General features: G+C 35.4%; 7 non-coding genes across 7 annotated transcripts; 6 read left to right on the forward strand and 1 right to left on the reverse strand.

The window, feature by feature from the left end:
• Positions 1-1,280: 1,280 nt before the first annotated feature.
• Positions 1,281-1,352, forward strand: TRNAM-CAU (transfer RNA methionine (anticodon CAU)). Its single transcript has one exon. It is a non-coding gene; the product is annotated as a tRNA-Met (tRNA).
• Positions 1,353-1,641: 289 nt separating this feature from the next.
• TRNAI-AAU (transfer RNA isoleucine (anticodon AAU)) lies at positions 1,642-1,715 on the forward strand. Its single transcript has one exon. It is a non-coding gene; the product is annotated as a tRNA-Ile (tRNA).
• Positions 1,716-1,860: 145 nt separating this feature from the next.
• On the forward strand, positions 1,861-1,932 carry TRNAM-CAU (transfer RNA methionine (anticodon CAU)). Its single transcript has one exon. It is a non-coding gene; the product is annotated as a tRNA-Met (tRNA).
• A 1,199-nt stretch (positions 1,933-3,131) lies between these two features.
• TRNAM-CAU (transfer RNA methionine (anticodon CAU)) lies at positions 3,132-3,203 on the forward strand. Its single transcript has one exon. It is a non-coding gene; the product is annotated as a tRNA-Met (tRNA).
• Positions 3,204-3,945: 742 nt separating this feature from the next.
• On the forward strand, positions 3,946-4,017 carry TRNAM-CAU (transfer RNA methionine (anticodon CAU)). Its single transcript has one exon. It is a non-coding gene; the product is annotated as a tRNA-Met (tRNA).
• A 1,340-nt stretch (positions 4,018-5,357) lies between these two features.
• On the forward strand, positions 5,358-5,429 carry TRNAM-CAU (transfer RNA methionine (anticodon CAU)). The gene has a single exon. It is a non-coding gene; the product is annotated as a tRNA-Met (tRNA).
• Positions 5,430-5,591: 162 nt separating this feature from the next.
• Positions 5,592-5,663, reverse strand: TRNAM-CAU (transfer RNA methionine (anticodon CAU)). Its single transcript has one exon. It is a non-coding gene; the product is annotated as a tRNA-Met (tRNA).
• Positions 5,664-19,860: the final 14,197 nt, after the last annotated feature.

Raw genomic sequence — 19,860 nt, forward strand, 5'->3', positions numbered from 1 at the left:
ATGTTTTAAGATCCTTCCTTACAAAGTTTGTCAATAGAATGTACTATTACTTTAAAATTCGATTCCATTGAAAATGTTTTTTTGATTTTTGCAATCAGATCTCTTTTTCATGATTTTTCAGCGATTTAGAAAAAGTAATTATCTTTTAACTTTGGTGTGACCGCGTTAAATTATTTCGATATCATCTATTCCGTTTCGCCACCACATAATTCGCTACTACACTTCCATGTAACCCGCCATCAATTTCAGTTCTCAAGAAATCAAGTCAATTAAATAAATTGGTATAAATATTCGAATTCAAAAATAAAATATAAAAAAACACTACAAAAGTACATTAGAAAAAAGTAAGTCAAAATGGAAAAAAATTATGCAAAATAAAACATTACTATTGTACATTTGAAAAGTCAAAATGAAAATGTTAATATATCACATTTTTACGCGATTTTTTTGGATATTATCCTTTTCGGAGAGTAGACAACTCCGAATTTGTGTGAATCGTTAAAATTAATCCAGCGGTTCTTAAGTTATAAGCGTAGTAACTAACACAACTTACATTTATATATATAGATAGATTGAGTTTATATTATCCATTTCGAACTTCAAATACCAAATTTGAAACAATTCCGATGAATATTGTCGCTAAAATCCTCAAAATACCAAATATTGGGAGGTACCGTTATATGGGGGCTATACCAAAATGTGGACCTGCATGGGCCATTTTTAATACCAAAAGTCCTGCAGACATAATATACATTTGAGTAAAATGTTATCAATCTACTTCAATTCGTTCGGAAGCTAGAGTGATTTCCACAGAGGGACAGACGGACATCGACTTAGAATTTTATGCTGATCAAGAATATAAATACTTTTGGGGTCTAAAATGCATATTTCGAGGTGTTACAAATGGAATGACAAACAAAATATACCCTCCATACTATGTATGGTGGAGGGTATAAAAATATAAAGATAGAAGTTTGGTAAGGAGGGCGGTTGCCTAGCTGAGGAATGACTTTGGGAAATGTGTTAATGATGGTGAGATTTATGACTGAGAACAACTTTAGAGGTATCTTAAAAATTATTTACATTTTATTTCCATATCAGAGCATTAAAATATACCTAAATGATTTATCTAGACATGCTAACCATGCATCCATAAAAATAACACACATTTATTAAATTATTTAAACTAAACATATCACGAACTCCTTTACTGTTCTTATTTAATCAACTCACAGTGTGGTTACAGATTGTAACAAACATTTGTCACCATTTGTGGAGAAAGCAGAGTGGCGCAGTGGAAGCGTGCTGGGCCCATAACCCAGAGGTCCGAGGATCGAAACCTTGCTCTGCTAATTGGGTAGTGTTCTCACGAACACCAAATAAATTCGTTTTTTTTTTGGCACAAACATGAGAACGTAAAACATGTTTACATAGAAAAATATATTTGGCATTGTAAATCTAAAGTTGTATGTATCTAGTTCATTAACACCACCCTAAGAAAGACACTCAGGTAGATAATCTCCTTAAATATTTTATGTTGTTTGGGATCTTGTTTGTTTCGAACCATTCAATTTCCTTTTTGTGTGTGTGCCCACTTCAGTATTGCATTGTAATATTACTTCTGCCAGACGATCACCTTGTGGCCCATTAGCTCAGTTGGTTAGAGCGTCGTGCTAATAACGCGAAGGTCGCGGGTTCGATCCCCTCATGGGCCAATTTGAATCTTTTACTCCTTCAATTTTTATTTTCTTTTTATGAAACATAAGTTATTTATAGATCATCACCGAAATGTAAATATTTAATATATTCTCGTAGGCAGATACATTTCACGTTTTCATATTTTGGAATATTTCGATAACAAGCAGAGTGGCGCAGTGGAAGCGTGCTGGGCCCATAACCCAGAGGTCCGAGGATCGAAACCTTGCTCTGCTATTTGTGTCAAAGATTAGTTAAGACTACTGTTTTGGCTTCAATCACTTTACATATTTAAATATAAAAATTATGATGGAAATAATTATTAATTATACGATTTAAAATTGAAAATTTTGAAATAGATATAGTTGACATATATTTCGCATTGGATAAATTGCGGACCACTCGATTTGTAACATACAATATTTTTTGGTGTAGATTTTTGAAAATCTGACCTCGTGACAAGAATTTTTGTAATGTTGGTCGAAAACAGGTTGCACCAAGTATTCAATTCAGATTTAATTTGTCTTCTATGAAATAATTGAAAATCTGTTTAAATATTTTTTATGATTCCCTACAAATTCGTTAAAAAAACATTAGCGGTGCTGAACCTGCTTAAGGTTTATGTTACCAAAAAAATTAACATATTTTAAAGAGCTTCCCCATATAATTTCATCCAAATCGAATTCGATGTAATTTTGGCAGAAGAATTTTTAGGCTGTGTATATATAGTATCTTCTACCGAATATTTAAGCTATATAGTGTATATTTCGGCTTTGAAGGGTTTAAATATCAAATCGGATGAAATATTTATATGTGAGCTATAGTTATAGACTTATTCTGACTTTTTGTATTAAAATCCATTTTTTCAGAAGGATATTACAATTTTTACAAGATTTAGAAAAACATTGTAATGCCTTAATTTTATTTTTCAGTTTTAATTATATCCTCCACCATTGCATGGAGGGTATAATAAGTTGGTCATTACACCTCGAAATATACATTTTATACCCCACAAAGTATTTATATTCTTGATTAGCATAAAATTTTATGTCGATTTAGCGATGTCCGTCCGTCTATCCATCTGTCCGTCTGTGGAAATCACTCTAGCTTCCGAACGAAATGTAGTACGTTGATAAATTTTTTCTCAAATGTATATTACCTTATTCACCGAATTTTGTTTTCAATTTTCGCGTTTGAACATTGTAACGGCTTTTGAGAACAGTTGCCTATGCAGGTCCACTTCGACGTATAGACCCTTATATTATGGCTACATTCTGTATTTTTAAGATTTTAACAGAATTTTTTAACGGATTTTTTTTTTTAAATTGTCAAATTCGTTTTATTCAAAATTACCCTCATTTGTAATAAAAGTTACTTTGTCTTTAAGAACAAATACAATAGTCGAATTATTTTGTTGATGTGTTACATGACGCAAAAGCAGAGTGGCGCAGTGGAAGCGTGCTGGGCCCATAACCCAGAGGTCCGAGGATCGAAACCTTGCTCTGCTAATAGTGTCAAAGATAAGTTAAGATTGCTGTTTTTGTCATTAAAAATATTTAGATTTATATCCCTTTCATAAGAATAAACACATACTTTTAATATCCTCCGTCATAAAAAAAATTCCATAAAATTATAAAACATCGAATATCGGGTGTATAAATATAAAAATGTGTAGAATCGTAAAATTTAAAAGATATCTACAGATATCTTTATATGAGGGGTATACGAAGGCCTGTAATGATAACTTTTTTTTTATCATAGCCACTTCCTATGATGATCTTCAAATACCAAATTTTAAAACAATTCCAGTGGAAAAAGGGGAAAAAGACATTAAAATTCCGAATTTGAAAAGTGCAATTATATAGGGACTATGCCAAAACTTGGACCTACATAGACAATTCTTTGGAAGGATAGTTCCTATATACTGGGAGCACAAATCGCCTATTTTCAGCAAACTCGGTTTAAAGTGTGACTAAAACACCAAAACAGCTTACATCTGCCGGTACAGTTATAAAACGAGGAAAACATACTCGTATTCGAGCGACATCAAAAAAATTAAGTTTGTTAAACTTTTTGCCGCTCCCAGGAGCGCTTCCCGCTCGAATTCGAGTGAGCTCCACTCTTTATGCCATCTTCGGAGGTCTGGTTTAAAGTATTTCTTTAATCACTTTAAAAATGTCCATTACGTGTTAACAAATAAAGCATCAATAAATTTGAATTGTGTAGCTGTGTAATCGAACTTTGCCCAAAAGCAGAGTGGCGCAGTGGAAGCGTGCTGGGCCCATAACCCAGAGGTCCGAGGATCGAAACCTTGCTCTGCTAAGCGAATGATGCCATTATTATATTTATTTAAAATAATAAATATAATGTTTGACTCTGGGACAGATTCAAATAATAAATATAATGTATGTTTGACTCTGGGACAGGTATTAAAAAAGTCCACCATAAGGCTGCTAATATATCCTTCTTTACAATCAGGAAATGCAATTCCGACGGATATTACAATTCGGAATTGCATGTTTGCTTACCTAAGCTTTCGAAAACAGACGTATTTTTAGGAGAAAATAATTTAAAAATTAAAATTGTAAAAAAACATAAAAATATTAAAGTGTCAGTCGAACAATGATGACTTCTTCATATAAAAACATGGATTTTCCATGTATTGTATTCCGACCACCCCCAATATATTAAAAAACCAGTAAAAAAAAGCCTTAAAGTCGGGCGGGGCCGACTTTATGATACCCTACACCACTTTGCTGATTTAGTAGAGCTCCACATAACAATTTAAATTTATTTTTTTTGGCAAAGATATTACTGAGCTGTATTTCATATATTTCCCTGAATATTGTTGTTACGGAGTGCATATTACGGCTAAAATATAACAAATCGGATGAACAATATATATGGGAGCTATAGCTATATCTGAACCGATTTCGATCAAATTTGGCACACTTATTTTCAGGCCTAATTTGGTTGTATGTGCAACATTTCATACTATTCGGGCCGATATTACACGTTTGGTGCACAATAAAAGGCAAATCGGACGAATATATATGGGAGCTATATCTAAATTTTTACCGATTATCCTCAATTTCAACAGGGTTCGTCCTTGGGCCAAACAAATGATTTGCGAAAATTTTTATTTCGATCGAAAATTGAAATAAAAATGCAAGATTATAAAAAAATTTCAATACAGTGAAGTTGGTACACATTCCCTGGTATCGGTTACTTTTCCGTCGGATTTATGTAATCTATGCACCTCCATCTATTTCAGCCAATCGGGTTTTAATATAGACCCTTTGACGGTTTTCTAATATAATTGAAATACATAACATGGTGTTGGCGAGAAATTTGCACATGCAAAAAATCTTGAATGGATATTCAAATTTAAATTCCAACAATAAGCTATGAAAAAATGCAAAGGTTTCAAATTGAATTTATATTCTGTACAATATATTTATACAGAACAAATATTTCTTAAAATTTGCTACTTCTATGACGAAAGTTTGTTTAAATTGTTAATTTTAATTTTTCTTTTAGTTTGTAATTTCATTCCAGTTAAATTTTAAAAAAGGTTTAAAAGCAAAAGTTTTAAAAATGTTAGTTATTGCATTCGAGTATTCAGAGTTTCTTATCAGACATTTAACTCATTGACTATCGTAAGCAGAGTGGCGCAGTGGAAGCGTGCTGGGCCCATAACCCAGAGGTCCGAGGATCGAAACCTTGCTCTGCTATCAAGTTTAACGATCGAATTTTTTTTATTTAATTGTTTTTTATTAACAAACTAATAATAACAGTTAATTTCAATTTGCTCTTTTAATTTCAATTCCTGTTCTGTGATAAGTTCTAAAATTAAATATATTTATTAAAAAAACGTATGTTCACTTAACTTTTTTTAGCAGAGCAAGGTTTCGATCCTCGGACCTCTGGGTTATGGGCCCAGCACGCTTCCACTGCGCCACTCTGCTGTTACGATATGTGTGGCTTTGATGAATTCACGAAATATTCATTAAATGTTTATTTTAACTGCATGACTAATATTAACAAAAATTGGTTAAGACTAGTTTGCTTCGTACTTTATTTGCATATTAATTCAGAGTCACGTACCATTGGCTGATGACATTTTTAAGCAATAAAATCAGTTAAACAGACGTTTCTTTCAATATTGCCAAATTTGAAATTTTTTCAAACATTGAGTGAAACTTTAGGATTAAAACATTGAACTTTAAATAAATTTTCTGCAACTATAAGATGAAGTAAAAATTAGTGACCTTCAACTTAACATCGTTTTTTTTAAAGCCTGTGTTTTTTCATAGGCTAATTAATAGTGATGATTTTTCCAGAATTCATTTTTGTGAGCGGTCATTACTTTTCGAATTTTGAGAAATGTACAAAGCAACTTCCTAAGTACCTGTCAATAAAACGTTGACAAATTTGTTCATTGATCGATAGAGGGTCCATTTTGTATACCCTCCACCATGGTATGGATGGTATATTAAGTTTGTCACTCCGTTTGTAAAACCTCGAAACATACATTTTAGATCCCACAAAGTAAATATATTATTGATCAGCATAAAATTCTATGTCTATTTAGCGATGTTCGTCTGTCTGTCCGTCTGTGGAAATCACTCTAGCTTCTGAACGAAATAAAGTAGGATGATAGAATTTTACGGAAATGTGTATTATGTCTTCAGGACTTTTGGTATTGAAAATAAGTGATGTAGGTCCACGTTTTGGTATAGCCCCCATATAATGGTACCTCCCTTTTTCGTGTTTTTTGGTGATTTTAGCGATATTATTAACCAGAATTGTTTCAAATTTGGTATTTGAAGTTCATAATGGATACTACAGCCTATGACAGAAAATTGTCTGTGCAGATCCACGTCTTCGTATAGCCCCCATATTACGGTACCTCCCAATATTCGGTATTTTGACGATTTTAGCGTCATTATTCACCGGAATTGTTTCAAATTTGGTATTTGAAGTTCGTAAGGGGTACTACAGCCAATAACAAAAAATTGTTTGTGCAGGTCAACGTTTTCGTATAGCCCCCATATAGCGGTTCCTCCCAATATTCGATATTTTGACGATTTTAGCGTCATTATTCACCGGAGTAGTTTCAAATTACGTGTTTCGAGTTCGTAATGGGAACACAAAATTTTTTATGCAGGTCCAGGTCTTCGTATAGGCCCCATATATTTGACGATTTTAGGTACAATACTCACCGAAATTGTTTGAGATGTCGTATTTGATGTTCGTAATGGGAACTACAGTCTGTGACAGAGAATTGTCTATGCAGATCCATGTCTTCGTATAGCCCCCATATAAGGGTACCTCCCGATATTCGGTATTTTGACGATTTTAGCTACATTATTCATTGTTTATTTCAAGTTTCGAATTCGAATATGGTAATGGCTTATGACAAACAAATCCTATGTAGATTAATGTCGTAGCGACCCCAATATAACGGCTATATTCGGAATATTTAAGATTTAAAAGAAAAATTTAACGGATTTTTTTTTTTTTTGAAAATTTCCAAATTTTTTCCAAATATCCGAATTCATTCTGTGTGAGTACTTTACCCTCTGACAGAGAATTGTCTATATAGGTCCACGATATCGTATGTCCCCCATTACAACGGCACTTCCCGTTGTAATGGGGATTTTAGCCACATTTCGGAATTTTTAAGATTTTAACAGAATTTTTAACGGATTTTGTTTTTTTTTAATTTCTAAATTCGTTCCAAATATCCAAATTTATTCCAAAATTCTGTGACAGTACTTTACCCCTTGACAGAGAAGGTCCACGATATCGTATATCCCCCATTACACCGGCACCTCCCGATATTCGATATTTTGTTGATTTTAGCCACATGTTTCAATGGAATTGTCTGAAATTCTGCTCAAGGAGTTCTGTGTGAGTACTTTATCCCTTGGAAGAGAATTGTCTATATAGGTTCACGATATCGTAAAGGCCTCGTATAACGGTAGCCCCCGATATTCGGTATTATTATGATTTGAGCCAAGTTTTTCAATGGAATTGTCTTAAAATCCACCCAAAGGGTTTCTTTTGAGTACTTTACCCCTTAGGAGAGAATTGTAACGGTACCTCCAGATATTTCGTATATTCATGATTTTTGCGACATTATTCCCCGGAATTATTTCAAATTTCGGAACCGTTACTACAGCCTATAACACAAATTACTTATGCAGGACCACATCTTCGTATAGCCCCCATATAGCGGTTTTAATTCGAGCGGTATTTTCCGACAGAGTTTTTTGGACATTTTTTATTTTTTTTTCCAAATGGTGGAGGTTAAGTTCGTTCCGGCCGAACTTAGCTGCTTTTTGCTTGTTGTCTGTATTAGATGAAGTATGAAAAGGGAATACTTCGATCGACCTCACACGCATTTTAAGATTTTCCAAAAATTATCACATATCTCATATGAAGTGAAGGAAGTAACCAATATGGTCCAAACCTGGCCAACCGCAATATTTATATCATACTTATTTAGGTATGATACGAAAGTTACTATATTGGACCATTCCTTCGTAACCTCCTACATATTCATAACAAAAGTCAAGTATATTTAAATAATCGAACATTGCCTGAGGGTATACATCTGTCGGCAAGACCGACTGAAGCTTTTTAACTTGTTTTCTATGCATCAAACCATTTTTCTTGACCGACTCTTAGACTCCAAAACCGCAGCCCTATCCTCTACCCAAAAAATCGATTTCGAGACATTTTCTCCCTGTTGAGTCGATATATACCTTTTTGGCTTTAAGGTGCAGTCTATGAATATATCAGCACTTTCAGCCATTTGCTCATATGTATTCCGTATATATATATTTCCTAAGTGTGATATATCTTCTAATAAGGAATATTTTATTCTAACCATATCCCCGCACTCACTCCCATAGCCATTCATTAAAGCCTTACTTCAATTCGCAATGGAAAATTTCTTGCACTCAAAATACCCGGAGGTATGTTTATTAATAATACTCTTTTGCTATCTTACCAGGCCATTACGGATCAGACTTGACCGACTATATATTTCTGCTTCGCATTCTAATTCCATTTGATTTATATTCAGTTCTTGCACAAAATTGATAAGGACTCAGACGGCTCTCGGAAAATTGTGCTATAGAATTTATCTGAAATACAGATTCTATTGCATTTGTTGTGTTTATTTTCTAGTTGTAGTTGTTGTTGTTGTTTTTTGTCATGCTTCTAGTTTTATTGAAATATTTAGAGTACTGGGGCTTCAGGCCGCCTTAATGAATCCAGGTCATTTCAAAATGCAATGCAAAAAATGAAAAAAATCTATAGCCGAGAATCTAGGCGTTCTTTTGATCCATAAACTCAAATTGTAAACAATTGCAGTTTTTTTTTTCTTCTTCTTAATTTAAATTTAGAATTCGAATAAACAACAAGAGCAACAACAACAACTACTACAGCTTCTATGACATCGATAACGCGCCAGCTATTGCGTGCAAAAGGCAGTGCAAAACACCATAAATCACTCACTCTTGTCGAGCTCTGAGCTGAGCAGAGCAGAGCATTTCCAAAGTTCACACATTTCATTGAGAGACTTAGAAGTCTGGCCGAGTTTCGCTTTCGTTTTGGAATTCCCTCAGCGTTGACCGACTAAAAAAAGTGGATGGCAAAATTGTTCCGTCAATCATAAATGTTGTGTTTTGTTATTAATTGAAATTTAATGCTGTATTGGGGGTATTCACTAGAGAAACAGGATAGATTTGCCATTTGCACTTCAAGTGTTAATGTGGGATTTGTAGGGGGCCCCGGGGTCAAAACATTTTTGGAGTATCTTTTAGCGACATTTTTAGACTGAATTTGAAATCGATTAAGAGGCCGAATATCAATTCATTCGACTCTCGTTTTTATACCTTCCACAGATTGGGAGAGGGTACATTTATTTTGTCAATCCCAATCTACAATCCCGGTTTATGATATATAATTGATTTGCAGAACCATTATTCTTTAAAATATTTTTTAACATTATTTTTTTGATTGTAGATCTGGAATAAAAAAACCTTTAATGATTTTCTTCACTAACTCTCAGTAAGCGAAAATTTCGTGTAATTGTCTTGATAGTGAGTACCCCTAATATTTTTCTTTTCTCTTTTAATTACCGTTTGTTTGGCCCCAGAATTTCCTTGCATTGAAACATTGAAGCTTGAGAATTATTATTTATTTTTTTATATTGCAATGAACACGCATCAGGGAAGTGATGCCGAGAGAGGGCGCCAATAGCTCCTCGATTCGAAGAATCCGTAGAAATTGATTGACTGACTCAATGAGCTGTCGACGATTTGTTTACTCGAATGTAAATGGTGCGTAACTTGTAAAAATTGTAAACAAAACATGGCAAACTCGAAGATTACGAAAAGCGTTTTACCTTTGTCCTGTAGCGTTGTGGTGAGCGGAAAGAGGGATCAGAGAAAAATAAAAAAAGTGGAAATGCAATTTTGACAGACACCTTTTGGATAAAAAATTCGTTGGAGGGTCTAGAGGGTCTAGTCATTTGAAAAGATATTTTCTTCTAAGAGAAGACATTCGAATCTTTCTTTAATGAGAAGACCGTAACGTCTTCTCTGCTATGAGAAGACCTTCGAATCTTTCCCTCTATGAGAAGACCTTCGAGTCTTCTCTTTAATGAGAAGACCTTCGAGTCTTCTCTTCTACGAGAAAACCTTAACGTCTTTTCTTCAATGAGAAGACCTTAACGTCTTCTAGTCTATGACAAGAACTTATAACATCTTATCTGCTATGAAAAGACCTTATAACGTCTTCTCTGCAATGAAAAGACCTTATAACGTCTTCTCTTCTATCAGAATATCTTATAACGTCTTCTCTTCTATGAGAAGATCTTATAACGTCTTCTCTTCTATGAGAAGATCTTATAACGTCTTCTCTTCTATGAGAAGATCTTATAACGTCTTCTCTTCTATGAGAAGATCTTATAACGTCTTCTCTTCTATGAGAAGACCTTAATGTCGTCTCTTCTATGAGAAGACCTTAATGGCTTCTCTTCTATGAGAAGACCTTAATGTCTTCTCTTCTATGAGAAGACCTTAATGTCTTCTCTTCTATGAGAAGACCTTAATGGCTTCTCTTCTATGAGAAGATCTTATAACGTCTTCTCTTCTATGAGAAGATCTTATAACGTATTCTCTTCTATGAGAAGATCTTATAACGTCTTCTCTTCTATGAGAAGATCTTATAACGTCTTCTCTTCTATGAGAAGACCTTAATGTCTTCTCTTCTATGAGAAGACCTTAATGTCTTCTCTTCTATGAGAAGACCTTAATGTCTTCTCTTCTATGAGAAGACCTTAACCTCTTCTCTTCTACGAGAAGACCTCATAACGTCTTCTCTTTTATGAGAAGACCATAACGTCTTCTATGAGAAGACCTTTCAGCCTTCTATGAGAAGACTTTTCAGTCTTCTATAAGAAGAACCTTGAGTCTTCTATGAGAAGACCCTTGAGTCTCCTATACGAAGACTTTCTCGTCTTCTGTGCGAAAGCCTTCTATGCGAAGACCTTCCCGTTTTCTGTATGAAGATTTTCTGGTCTTCTATAGGAAGTCCTTCTGGCCTTCTATAGGAAGTCCTTCTGGTCTTCTACAGGAAATCCTTCTGGTCTTCTATAGGAAGTCCTTCTGGTCTTCTATAGGAAGTCCTTCTATAGGAAGTCCTTCTGGTCTTCTATAGGAAGTCTCTCTGGTCTTCTATAGGAAGTCCTTCTGGTCTTCTATAGGAAGTCTCTCTGGTCTTCTATAGGAAGTCCTTCTGGTCTTCTATAGGAAGTCCTTCTGGTCTTCTACAGGAAATCCTTCTGGTTTCTATAGGAAGTCCTTCTGGTTTTTATAGGAAGTCCTTCTGGTCTTCTATAGGAAGTCCTTCTGGTCTTCCATACGAAGACCTTCTCGTCTTCTATACGAAGACCTTCTCGTCTTCTATACGAAGACCTTCTCGTATTCTATACGATGACCTTCTCGTCTTCTATACGAAGACCTTCTCGTCTTCTATACGAAGACCTTCTCGTCTTCTATACGAAGACCTTCTCGTCTTCTATACGAAGACCTTCTCGTCTTCTATACGAAGACCTTCTCGTCTTCTATACGAAGACCTTCTCGTCTTCTTTACGAAGACCTTCTGGTCTTATCTACGAAGATCTTCTGGACTTTTATGAGAATACCACCTGGTCTTCTTCGGATGTTCTTTAAAAAAAGACCTTCGGGTTTTCCTGAGAAGACCTGCGATACGAAGATCTTCCCCTCTTCGATTGGTAGACCTTCTAGTCTTTTTTGGGAGGTCCTTTAGTCTTCTATGAGAAGACCTTCTAGTCTGCTATGATAAGACCTTAACGTCTTTAATAAGAAGACCTTGTCGTCTTCTATGAGAAGACCTTCCGGCTGTTTTCTATGTGAAGACTTTCCAGAGAAAACTATCTATTTGAAGGCCTTAACGTCTTCAATGAGAAGACTTCCGAGTCTTCTATGAGAAGATCTTCTGGTCTTCTATGAGAAGACCTTTCAGTCTTCTTCGGCTCTTCACGAGAAGACCTCCGATTCTTCTACGAGAAGACTTCCGATTCTTCTATGAGAAGACCTTGGAGTCTTCTATGAGACGACCTCCGAGTCTTCTATGCGAAGACGTTCGAGCTTTCGAGCCCCTCTTCTATTGGTAGACCTTTTGGTCTTCTTTGAGAAAACCTTTCCTTGCAACGTAACCGAGGAAACGTAAACAACTTGGCTCATAAAAAATATAAGGCTTGGCTTTGGCACTCTCTCTGGTAAGGGGTCACCGAGGAGAACAGAACGATGATAAGCTGAACCGTACTCCCATTGCAGCACTAGACAACGACTATTATCAACGTGATGGAGGCGTGATCTAGTTCTTATTAACGAAAATAACAATGTTATCGGTAGTCGAAAGTATTTTTAGCACGCGTCCAGCCAATCAGCCAAACAAGCAGCTAGCCTTCTTGCAAAAAATTATTCCTGGATAATGATTGATGATGTGTGGCGTAAACAACTGGTTGTTGTTGTTGTTGTTGCTACTGATGTTGTCTGTCGCTAGACAACTGAAAGATATTTCTGCAATACATTGATTGTAGCTGAGTACAAGAGTTGCCTCTCTCCTAAAATGAAATTTGGTCGAGTGATCCAATGGCGCCCAATGTTAAATGGAGATAAATTGTTAATTTTTAAATCGTTTTAAATAATCAAATAGAATTGGAAATGCTAATTTTTGGTCGATTTAATTAAAAATGTTAAATGTCAACTCTGCCGTGCAGTGGTGAGCCTTGTGGTATTTTCTTCGCGCCTGGAGCAAAGTCTATGGGATGATACAGCCAGCAGAAGAATGCATGACTGACAAACGCCTCAACACGATAATTTCGTTGGATTTTCTTGTCGATGTCGATGTTGTTGTTGCGGCAGTTCGTTCCCATTTAAATGACAATTACCGCTTCTATTTTTGTTGCCCGGCCGATCGTTCATCATCTGCCTGTCTGAGGGCAATTTTCCATTTTAGTTTCTTTTTTCGCTTCATTTATTGGAATTGTTTGGAAAATTGTAAGCAACAATACATTGTTGTAAATTATCATGCTTGGAGCGTTGTTGGGCGCAAGTGAGTGCGAACGTACGTGCGCCTGTATGTTTTCGCTTTATTCAAAAGGAGTTCCAATCGCACCACGCTCGTCGCATTTGTTTTAGGTCAGGACAAATCTTTTCATTTCGCACACAACTCACCAACGAGCGAACCAACGAACAAATCGGGCCGCATTAATTGTGATTGACAGTTGCGTCTGTTTGGCGCCATATGATGAAATCAGTTTGCTCCATCCAATGGGGGTGTAAACAACATATGGCCGCCGTTGATGAATGGGTGACAAAGTCCAGATCTTGGAGCATTGCAAGAAAGTATGTAAGTTAACCCCACCCCCTGTCCGCGGCATGCGTAAGTTAAATGAGTTCAATTGCTTAAGTGTGACATTTAAGTGGACATAAATTAGTGTGAATATAAATTGGCGTGTAATGATTTAGGCGATAATAGAGAGAGGTTATTTAAATTAATTGGGGACCTGTTACATATTTTCTCTTCTAAAATGAAGTCGATACATGATATGATTTTAATAACGGTTGCAATATATTTGGAGGTAGGCCCAGTGATGTGTTGTCGATTCATGCTACTCTATTTTCAGAATCCTTTTTGTACGACTCCAACTCATACTACAGAGTCAACTCCGAAACCATTAAAAAATCCGTTGGGCGCCATATTATGTTAAGGTTAAAAATTCGATTTTAGATACATTTTTTTCAATTGACCTGCAGTATTAACAGCTGCATTGTAACCAAAATAATTTTTTTGAAATTTTCTTTTAATACAGGGTGCGCCAAATCACATTTTTTTGCAAATGTTCAAAAAAACCACTGAATATTTTTTCAAAATTTTTTTTTATTTGGAGTACAATCCTTGCGATTAATATGGGAAGAAATGCATTTAAATGGCTGCCCCACCGATGACTCTGGTTTATTGAATATTGTCTTTGGTTTATCGGCGTAGCACTTATTTTTTCCTCGGAATTATTTCGAGAAAATTCGGCTTTAACTTAGTTTCTTAGGCTGTAGAACATTTTTTTGCAAAAAAATCAATGTAGGTCCATGTTTTGGAGTAGTGCCCATATAGGATGCTCCTGCTTTCGCCTTGGCCATATTTCCAAGATCTTGCTAAAAATGATGTTGTGATGAAGAGCATATTATTTAAAAATTTGCACAATGGTCCCAAATCCAATTATTCTGGACACGTCTTTTCATCGTAGAAACCAATAGTGACCTCAATATCAAATTTCGGAATTCAAGCTCTATCCATTCGACCAATTTAGTACTTTTCGAACGATAATTTTTCGCATTCCCAAATCCACCTTCTTCTCTCAAAACTATGTACTAACAGTGACCTCCATATACATTTTCAGAATTCCACCTCTATTCTGAGACCCAATCCCAAAATTTACTACCATATTTTACGTACAGTTATACTACACGTGTCCAGAACCACCTCCTTCACTCCACCCTAGGCACCAAATGTGACCTCGATACCAAATTTAAGAATTCCAAACGGAATTACTTACTTTTGCCAAAATCAGATCCTTATCTCAACCAAAGGCCCCTACAGTGACATCCTTAGTAAATTTCAGGATTTCAGCTCTATCCCTTCACCCAATACAAAATTTAGTAGCATTTAGCTTTTTTCGTACCGTTATAGTACGTATTTTCAAAAAATCTCTATATCTCTATCTCAGATACCAACAGAGACCGTAATATCAAATTTCAGTATTTCAGCTCTGTAATTTCCCCCATTACCAAATTTAGTACCATTCAGTATAATGATTGTACACATTCCCAAAAACGAACTCGATATCTCAATTCCAGATCCCATCAAATTTTGGAATTTCAGATCTAATATCGAATTTTGTACCAATTAGTACTTTTCGAACAATTATAATGAACATTTCCAACACCACCTCCATGTCTCAATTTCAAATACCAACAGTGATATCCACATCAAATTTCAGGATATCAGCTCTATCCCTTCTCCCAATACAAAGTTTAGTAGCATTTAGTTATTTTCGTATAGTTAATGTATGAATTATGTTATTAAAAATAATCTCCACATCTCAACCTCAGATACCAACCAAGACCTTAATATCAAATTTCTGGATCTCAGCTCTGTAATTTCTCCCATTACCAAATTTAGTACCATTTAGTTCAATTATTGAACACATTTCCAAAAACACATGCATATCTCAATTCCAGATGCCAACACGGAGCTCAATATCAAATTTTGGAAATTTCATTTCATTGTCAAATGTAGTACCATTTAGTACAATTACAGTACGTATTTTCAAACCACCGCCTAATCTCAACCACAGATACCATCAGCAATCTTAATATTAAATTTTGAGGATTCCAGTCCCATCATATTACGCAATACAAATATATTACCATTCAGTACTTTTTGTACAATTATAGTACACATTGCCGAAACCACCTCCAGCGACACTAATACCACATTTCATATTTCAAGCACTATATGCTCATCCAATACAGTATTGTATCAAATAGAGTGCTATTTCTTAGTTTTCGTACACTTGTACAGGGTGAGATAAAAAACTGCTTCAACATCAAACGTCATAATCTTTACATTTTTTTTTTAAATTTTATTGAATGAAATCAAAAAATGTCGGAAATAGCATCAATGTTTATAATAAGTTTAGATTTGTATGAATTGATCATGGAATTGGAATTGGTCATTGGAATGGCCTTCAAACGGCCAAAGAAACCGTCACACTCTGCCCGAATGTTGGTCTGCGGTATTTAGCCCATTCACGGCGAAGCGCTTGCTTGAGGTTATCGACACTTTGGTATTTTTTAGTGCCAACCTTGCTTTCCAAAATACTCCAGACAAAATAGTCCAACGGATTGGTCATTTTGATGGACATTGTGCGCTGAAAATGAAGCGAGAAACCTCATTTTGTAACCATTCTTGGGTGGCGCGTGCTGAGTCCTGTTGGAATGTCCAACGTCTGCGGCCAAAATGTTTAATACATCCTCCAGAATATTTTCGCGATAATATTCCACATTTATTCTGATGCCACGGGCAATTAATACAAGCGGAGAGCGACCATCGGCTGTTATGGCGTCCCACACCATCACCGTGGCCGGGTTGAGGCTTGAGTTCTGGTGGCCAACCGAAGGTGCCCATTTTCAGGTGACCTCTTTGCCAAGTAAACATTGTTTGTTTGTTACAAACTGCTTTACAAGGAATGTTTTCTCATCGGAGAAAACCAAATTCGGCAGTTCATCATTTTCGGCCAAGCGAAGCAACTCTTTTGAGTCTATTTTCTTTCTGTTGCGGTGTGAGTTCTTGCACTTTTTGGATTTTCACTATCTTATTTAGTACAAATATAGGATGCATTTTCAAACCTAATCTCCAACACAGGAACCACCTTCATATGTCCGGGCTACACTTGAACAGCGATACTAAAACCACATTTCAGATTTCAAGCACTGTATGTTCATCCAATACCGTGTTGTACCGAATAGAGTACTTAGTATATATCTCCAAAATATCTTAGTATATATTTCCAAAATATCAAACTTACTTTCAATCCATGATTCTCATAACAGATTTCAAGTTTTAGCTACATCCGTTCACATAATACCAAATGAAAAAATTTAGTACCATTTTAGAACTTTTCGTAACCTCAAAGTTCGAATTTCTAAAAACCCTTTGATACATCAATCCTGCACTTCACCACTGATCTCATTCCAAATTTCAGAATTCGAGCTCATTCCGTTTGTCTTCAGCCGTTTTGCCTAGGGTTGATTCTAGATCAGTCAGTGTTTCACTACTCTTGTATATATAAAGATCATTTGTAGAATATTTTGACTTGCTACGATCCCGTGTAAAGGGACTAAAAAGGCCTCTTTGTTGGCTCGCTTGAGGATTGAAATGTTCTATCAAAATATTCTTATCTGAAATATTGCCGGAAACACTATATACCTAAAACGAACGGATTTCGAAGAATCTTAATCTGAAAATGTCCGAGAGGGTGTTATTTTGCCACGAATACTATCAAAACGTCGATACAAGTGTTTCTATTTTTTGTGTTGCACAGTGTAATAAATATAAGCTTTATAATAAGCCCTCATACACCCTTCAAAAGGTGTTATATCGTTAGAAGGCCTGTCATAAAATTTCCACAGGCCCTTTATAGAAAAATACATTAAATGGATTATCTGTAGGTGGATCTTCTTTAAAATTCGGGCATTCGGCGAGTCTTCTATGAGCCTTCAACAGATTTTCCAGATAAATTCTAAAATTATAATGCCTTAGAAATGGAAGTTCCATATTTAACCGACTTTTTGCTATACATGACCATAGACAAGCTACTACAGAAAAAGGGTGTTCCATAGATAATCAAAGTCTCCTTTAGAAGGAATACTTTAAATGGAGTATTCTGGCAGGCAGACGTTGCTGTATTCTAAAGTCTCTAATAGATTTCGTTTTCCAAACTTTTCTTTAAAGGTTTCTGGTATGCACAATATTTATTGGTCCAATGCCTTCTGCATATTTTATTAAAGAACGTGTAAGCCGATTTTCTCACGTTTGGTTATCACAAAATCACGAAGTCGAATATTTTTGTTATTGCAATGTTATTTTTCCAAAACAACAAGTGGCGATAATCCCTGGGTCTTCGGGGATCTCCTTTTGTTCGTATTTTGGGTACAATAATCTTTGGCTAGTTCAATGGACAGCAGGATATACTAGATTCCATTCTAAAGAATTTTTTGAGTGCAATTTGTTTACCGAATTTTAGACATTAGGGTGGGATGTAAGAATATATAATGTCACTGAAATAAAATATAATAAATAAGACGATATCGTTGGCCTAGATTTTAATATTACAGAGTCCTAAATTTCGTCTAGATCTAATGGCATTATTTGTGTTAAAAGTCGATTCGAACAAAATTCGATAATATTCGGATATTATATATGAGAATATTTTGAGTTATAGTTGTTATTCTGCATCATCCTCCCATAACATCTGTGTTCGTTATAACCATGTTTACCTGTATTTAATGATACATACAAACATACATATATAAACAATCCACGGATTAATGATTCGTGGCTCATCCTATATGAATACCTTCCATTAACCTTTCCATCTCGCCAGACAACAAGTCACTGAACGATTGCTGTTGCTGTTATTGTTGTTTGCAAATGTTTCTTCTTCGTCTTCATCATCTTCGTCGTGGCAATTCTTTGACAGATTGAGGAAAGTCCATAGGCAAATTGCACTCCCGGTAAATGGCTTTACGATGTCGTTGTTTTTTTTTTAATTCCATCATACGGTAGTTAATATTGCGAAGCAGTTGCAGGGCACTTCTTTGCAGATAAGTCGCCGTTAATCAGCTGTCGTTTAAACATTGTTGTGCCTTATTTTCTGTGTAAAAATAGACGCGGACACACGAATAAAAAAATAAATAAATAATTATTTATTATTTTTACTCCAAGACACGGCCATCGCCAGAACATCTTCACCACCGTTGGCCATCGTCTTTGACACCTAATTTATTGGTTCTTTGTTGAAGTGGTTTTTCGCTTTTCTTTTTTGTTCGAAAGAGTTTAAACTTGCCGGGGGTAGTAAAGGTCAGACAGTGTAAAAATAAACATTTGTTTACGAACAAACTGTTTTTCTTTTTCGAGAGATAGATATCGTCCGAGTGAGGCTTAAGTGTTCCACGCGCCATTTTTTTACATTTTGAGATATAGGTGAGTTTAAATATTTTCGTGTATGCTCTGACTTTTGACTTTAACTCTCTGACTTTTTCTTCAGTTTTTTATTTAACACTTGGGATCGTATATGAGTATGTTAAATTATAATATTTTTGGAAAGCTATTTTTGGATCAGCCTTTGAAATGTCGAATATTGGGAAATATCGCAGAATGTACTAAAACTTGGCCTATTATTGCAATTAATTGTAGATTTCCTTAAATGGGACAACTTAAAATGTAAAATTGCAGATGGGAAGTGGTAAGTAAGTATGCCTTATATTGAAAGGATGTCTTCTATGAAAAGAAGATATATAAGGGTCTCATGCGTATAGATCTCCTTTGAATAGAATATCTACAAGAAGTCTTGTTTGAATAGGGGACTATGAATAGGTTGCTTAAATAAGGTGTTGTACGTATAGAACACCTATCTCTACAACCAGGAAAGCCTACAGGAGGTCTTGAATGAATGGAGTGCAGGATATATGGAGTTTGGAATTTCGAACTTTAAGGTTACGAAAAGTTCTGAAATGGTACTAAACTAAAAAAACAGTACCACTTAGCATTATGTGAATATAGAGCTAGAAACTTCAAATAGGCTATGAAAATCAAGAGCGGAACGCAAGTTTGAAGACGGTTTTGGAAATGTGTACTAAGTACGAAATGTAAATGCACTAAATGCGAAATGAACTAAGTGGTACTAAATTTGAAAAAGTTTGGTTTAGGGTTGAAGCAGGAATTTTAAAATTTTGTATTGGGGTCTCTGGTAGTGGTAGGATCGTAACAAAGAGC

The sequence above is a fragment of the Musca domestica genome, unplaced genomic scaffold (genome assembly GCF_030504385.1).
Source record: "Musca domestica strain aabys unplaced genomic scaffold, Musca_domestica.polishedcontigs.V.1.1 18, whole genome shotgun sequence".
Lineage (NCBI taxonomy): Eukaryota > Metazoa > Arthropoda > Insecta > Diptera > Muscidae > Musca > Musca domestica.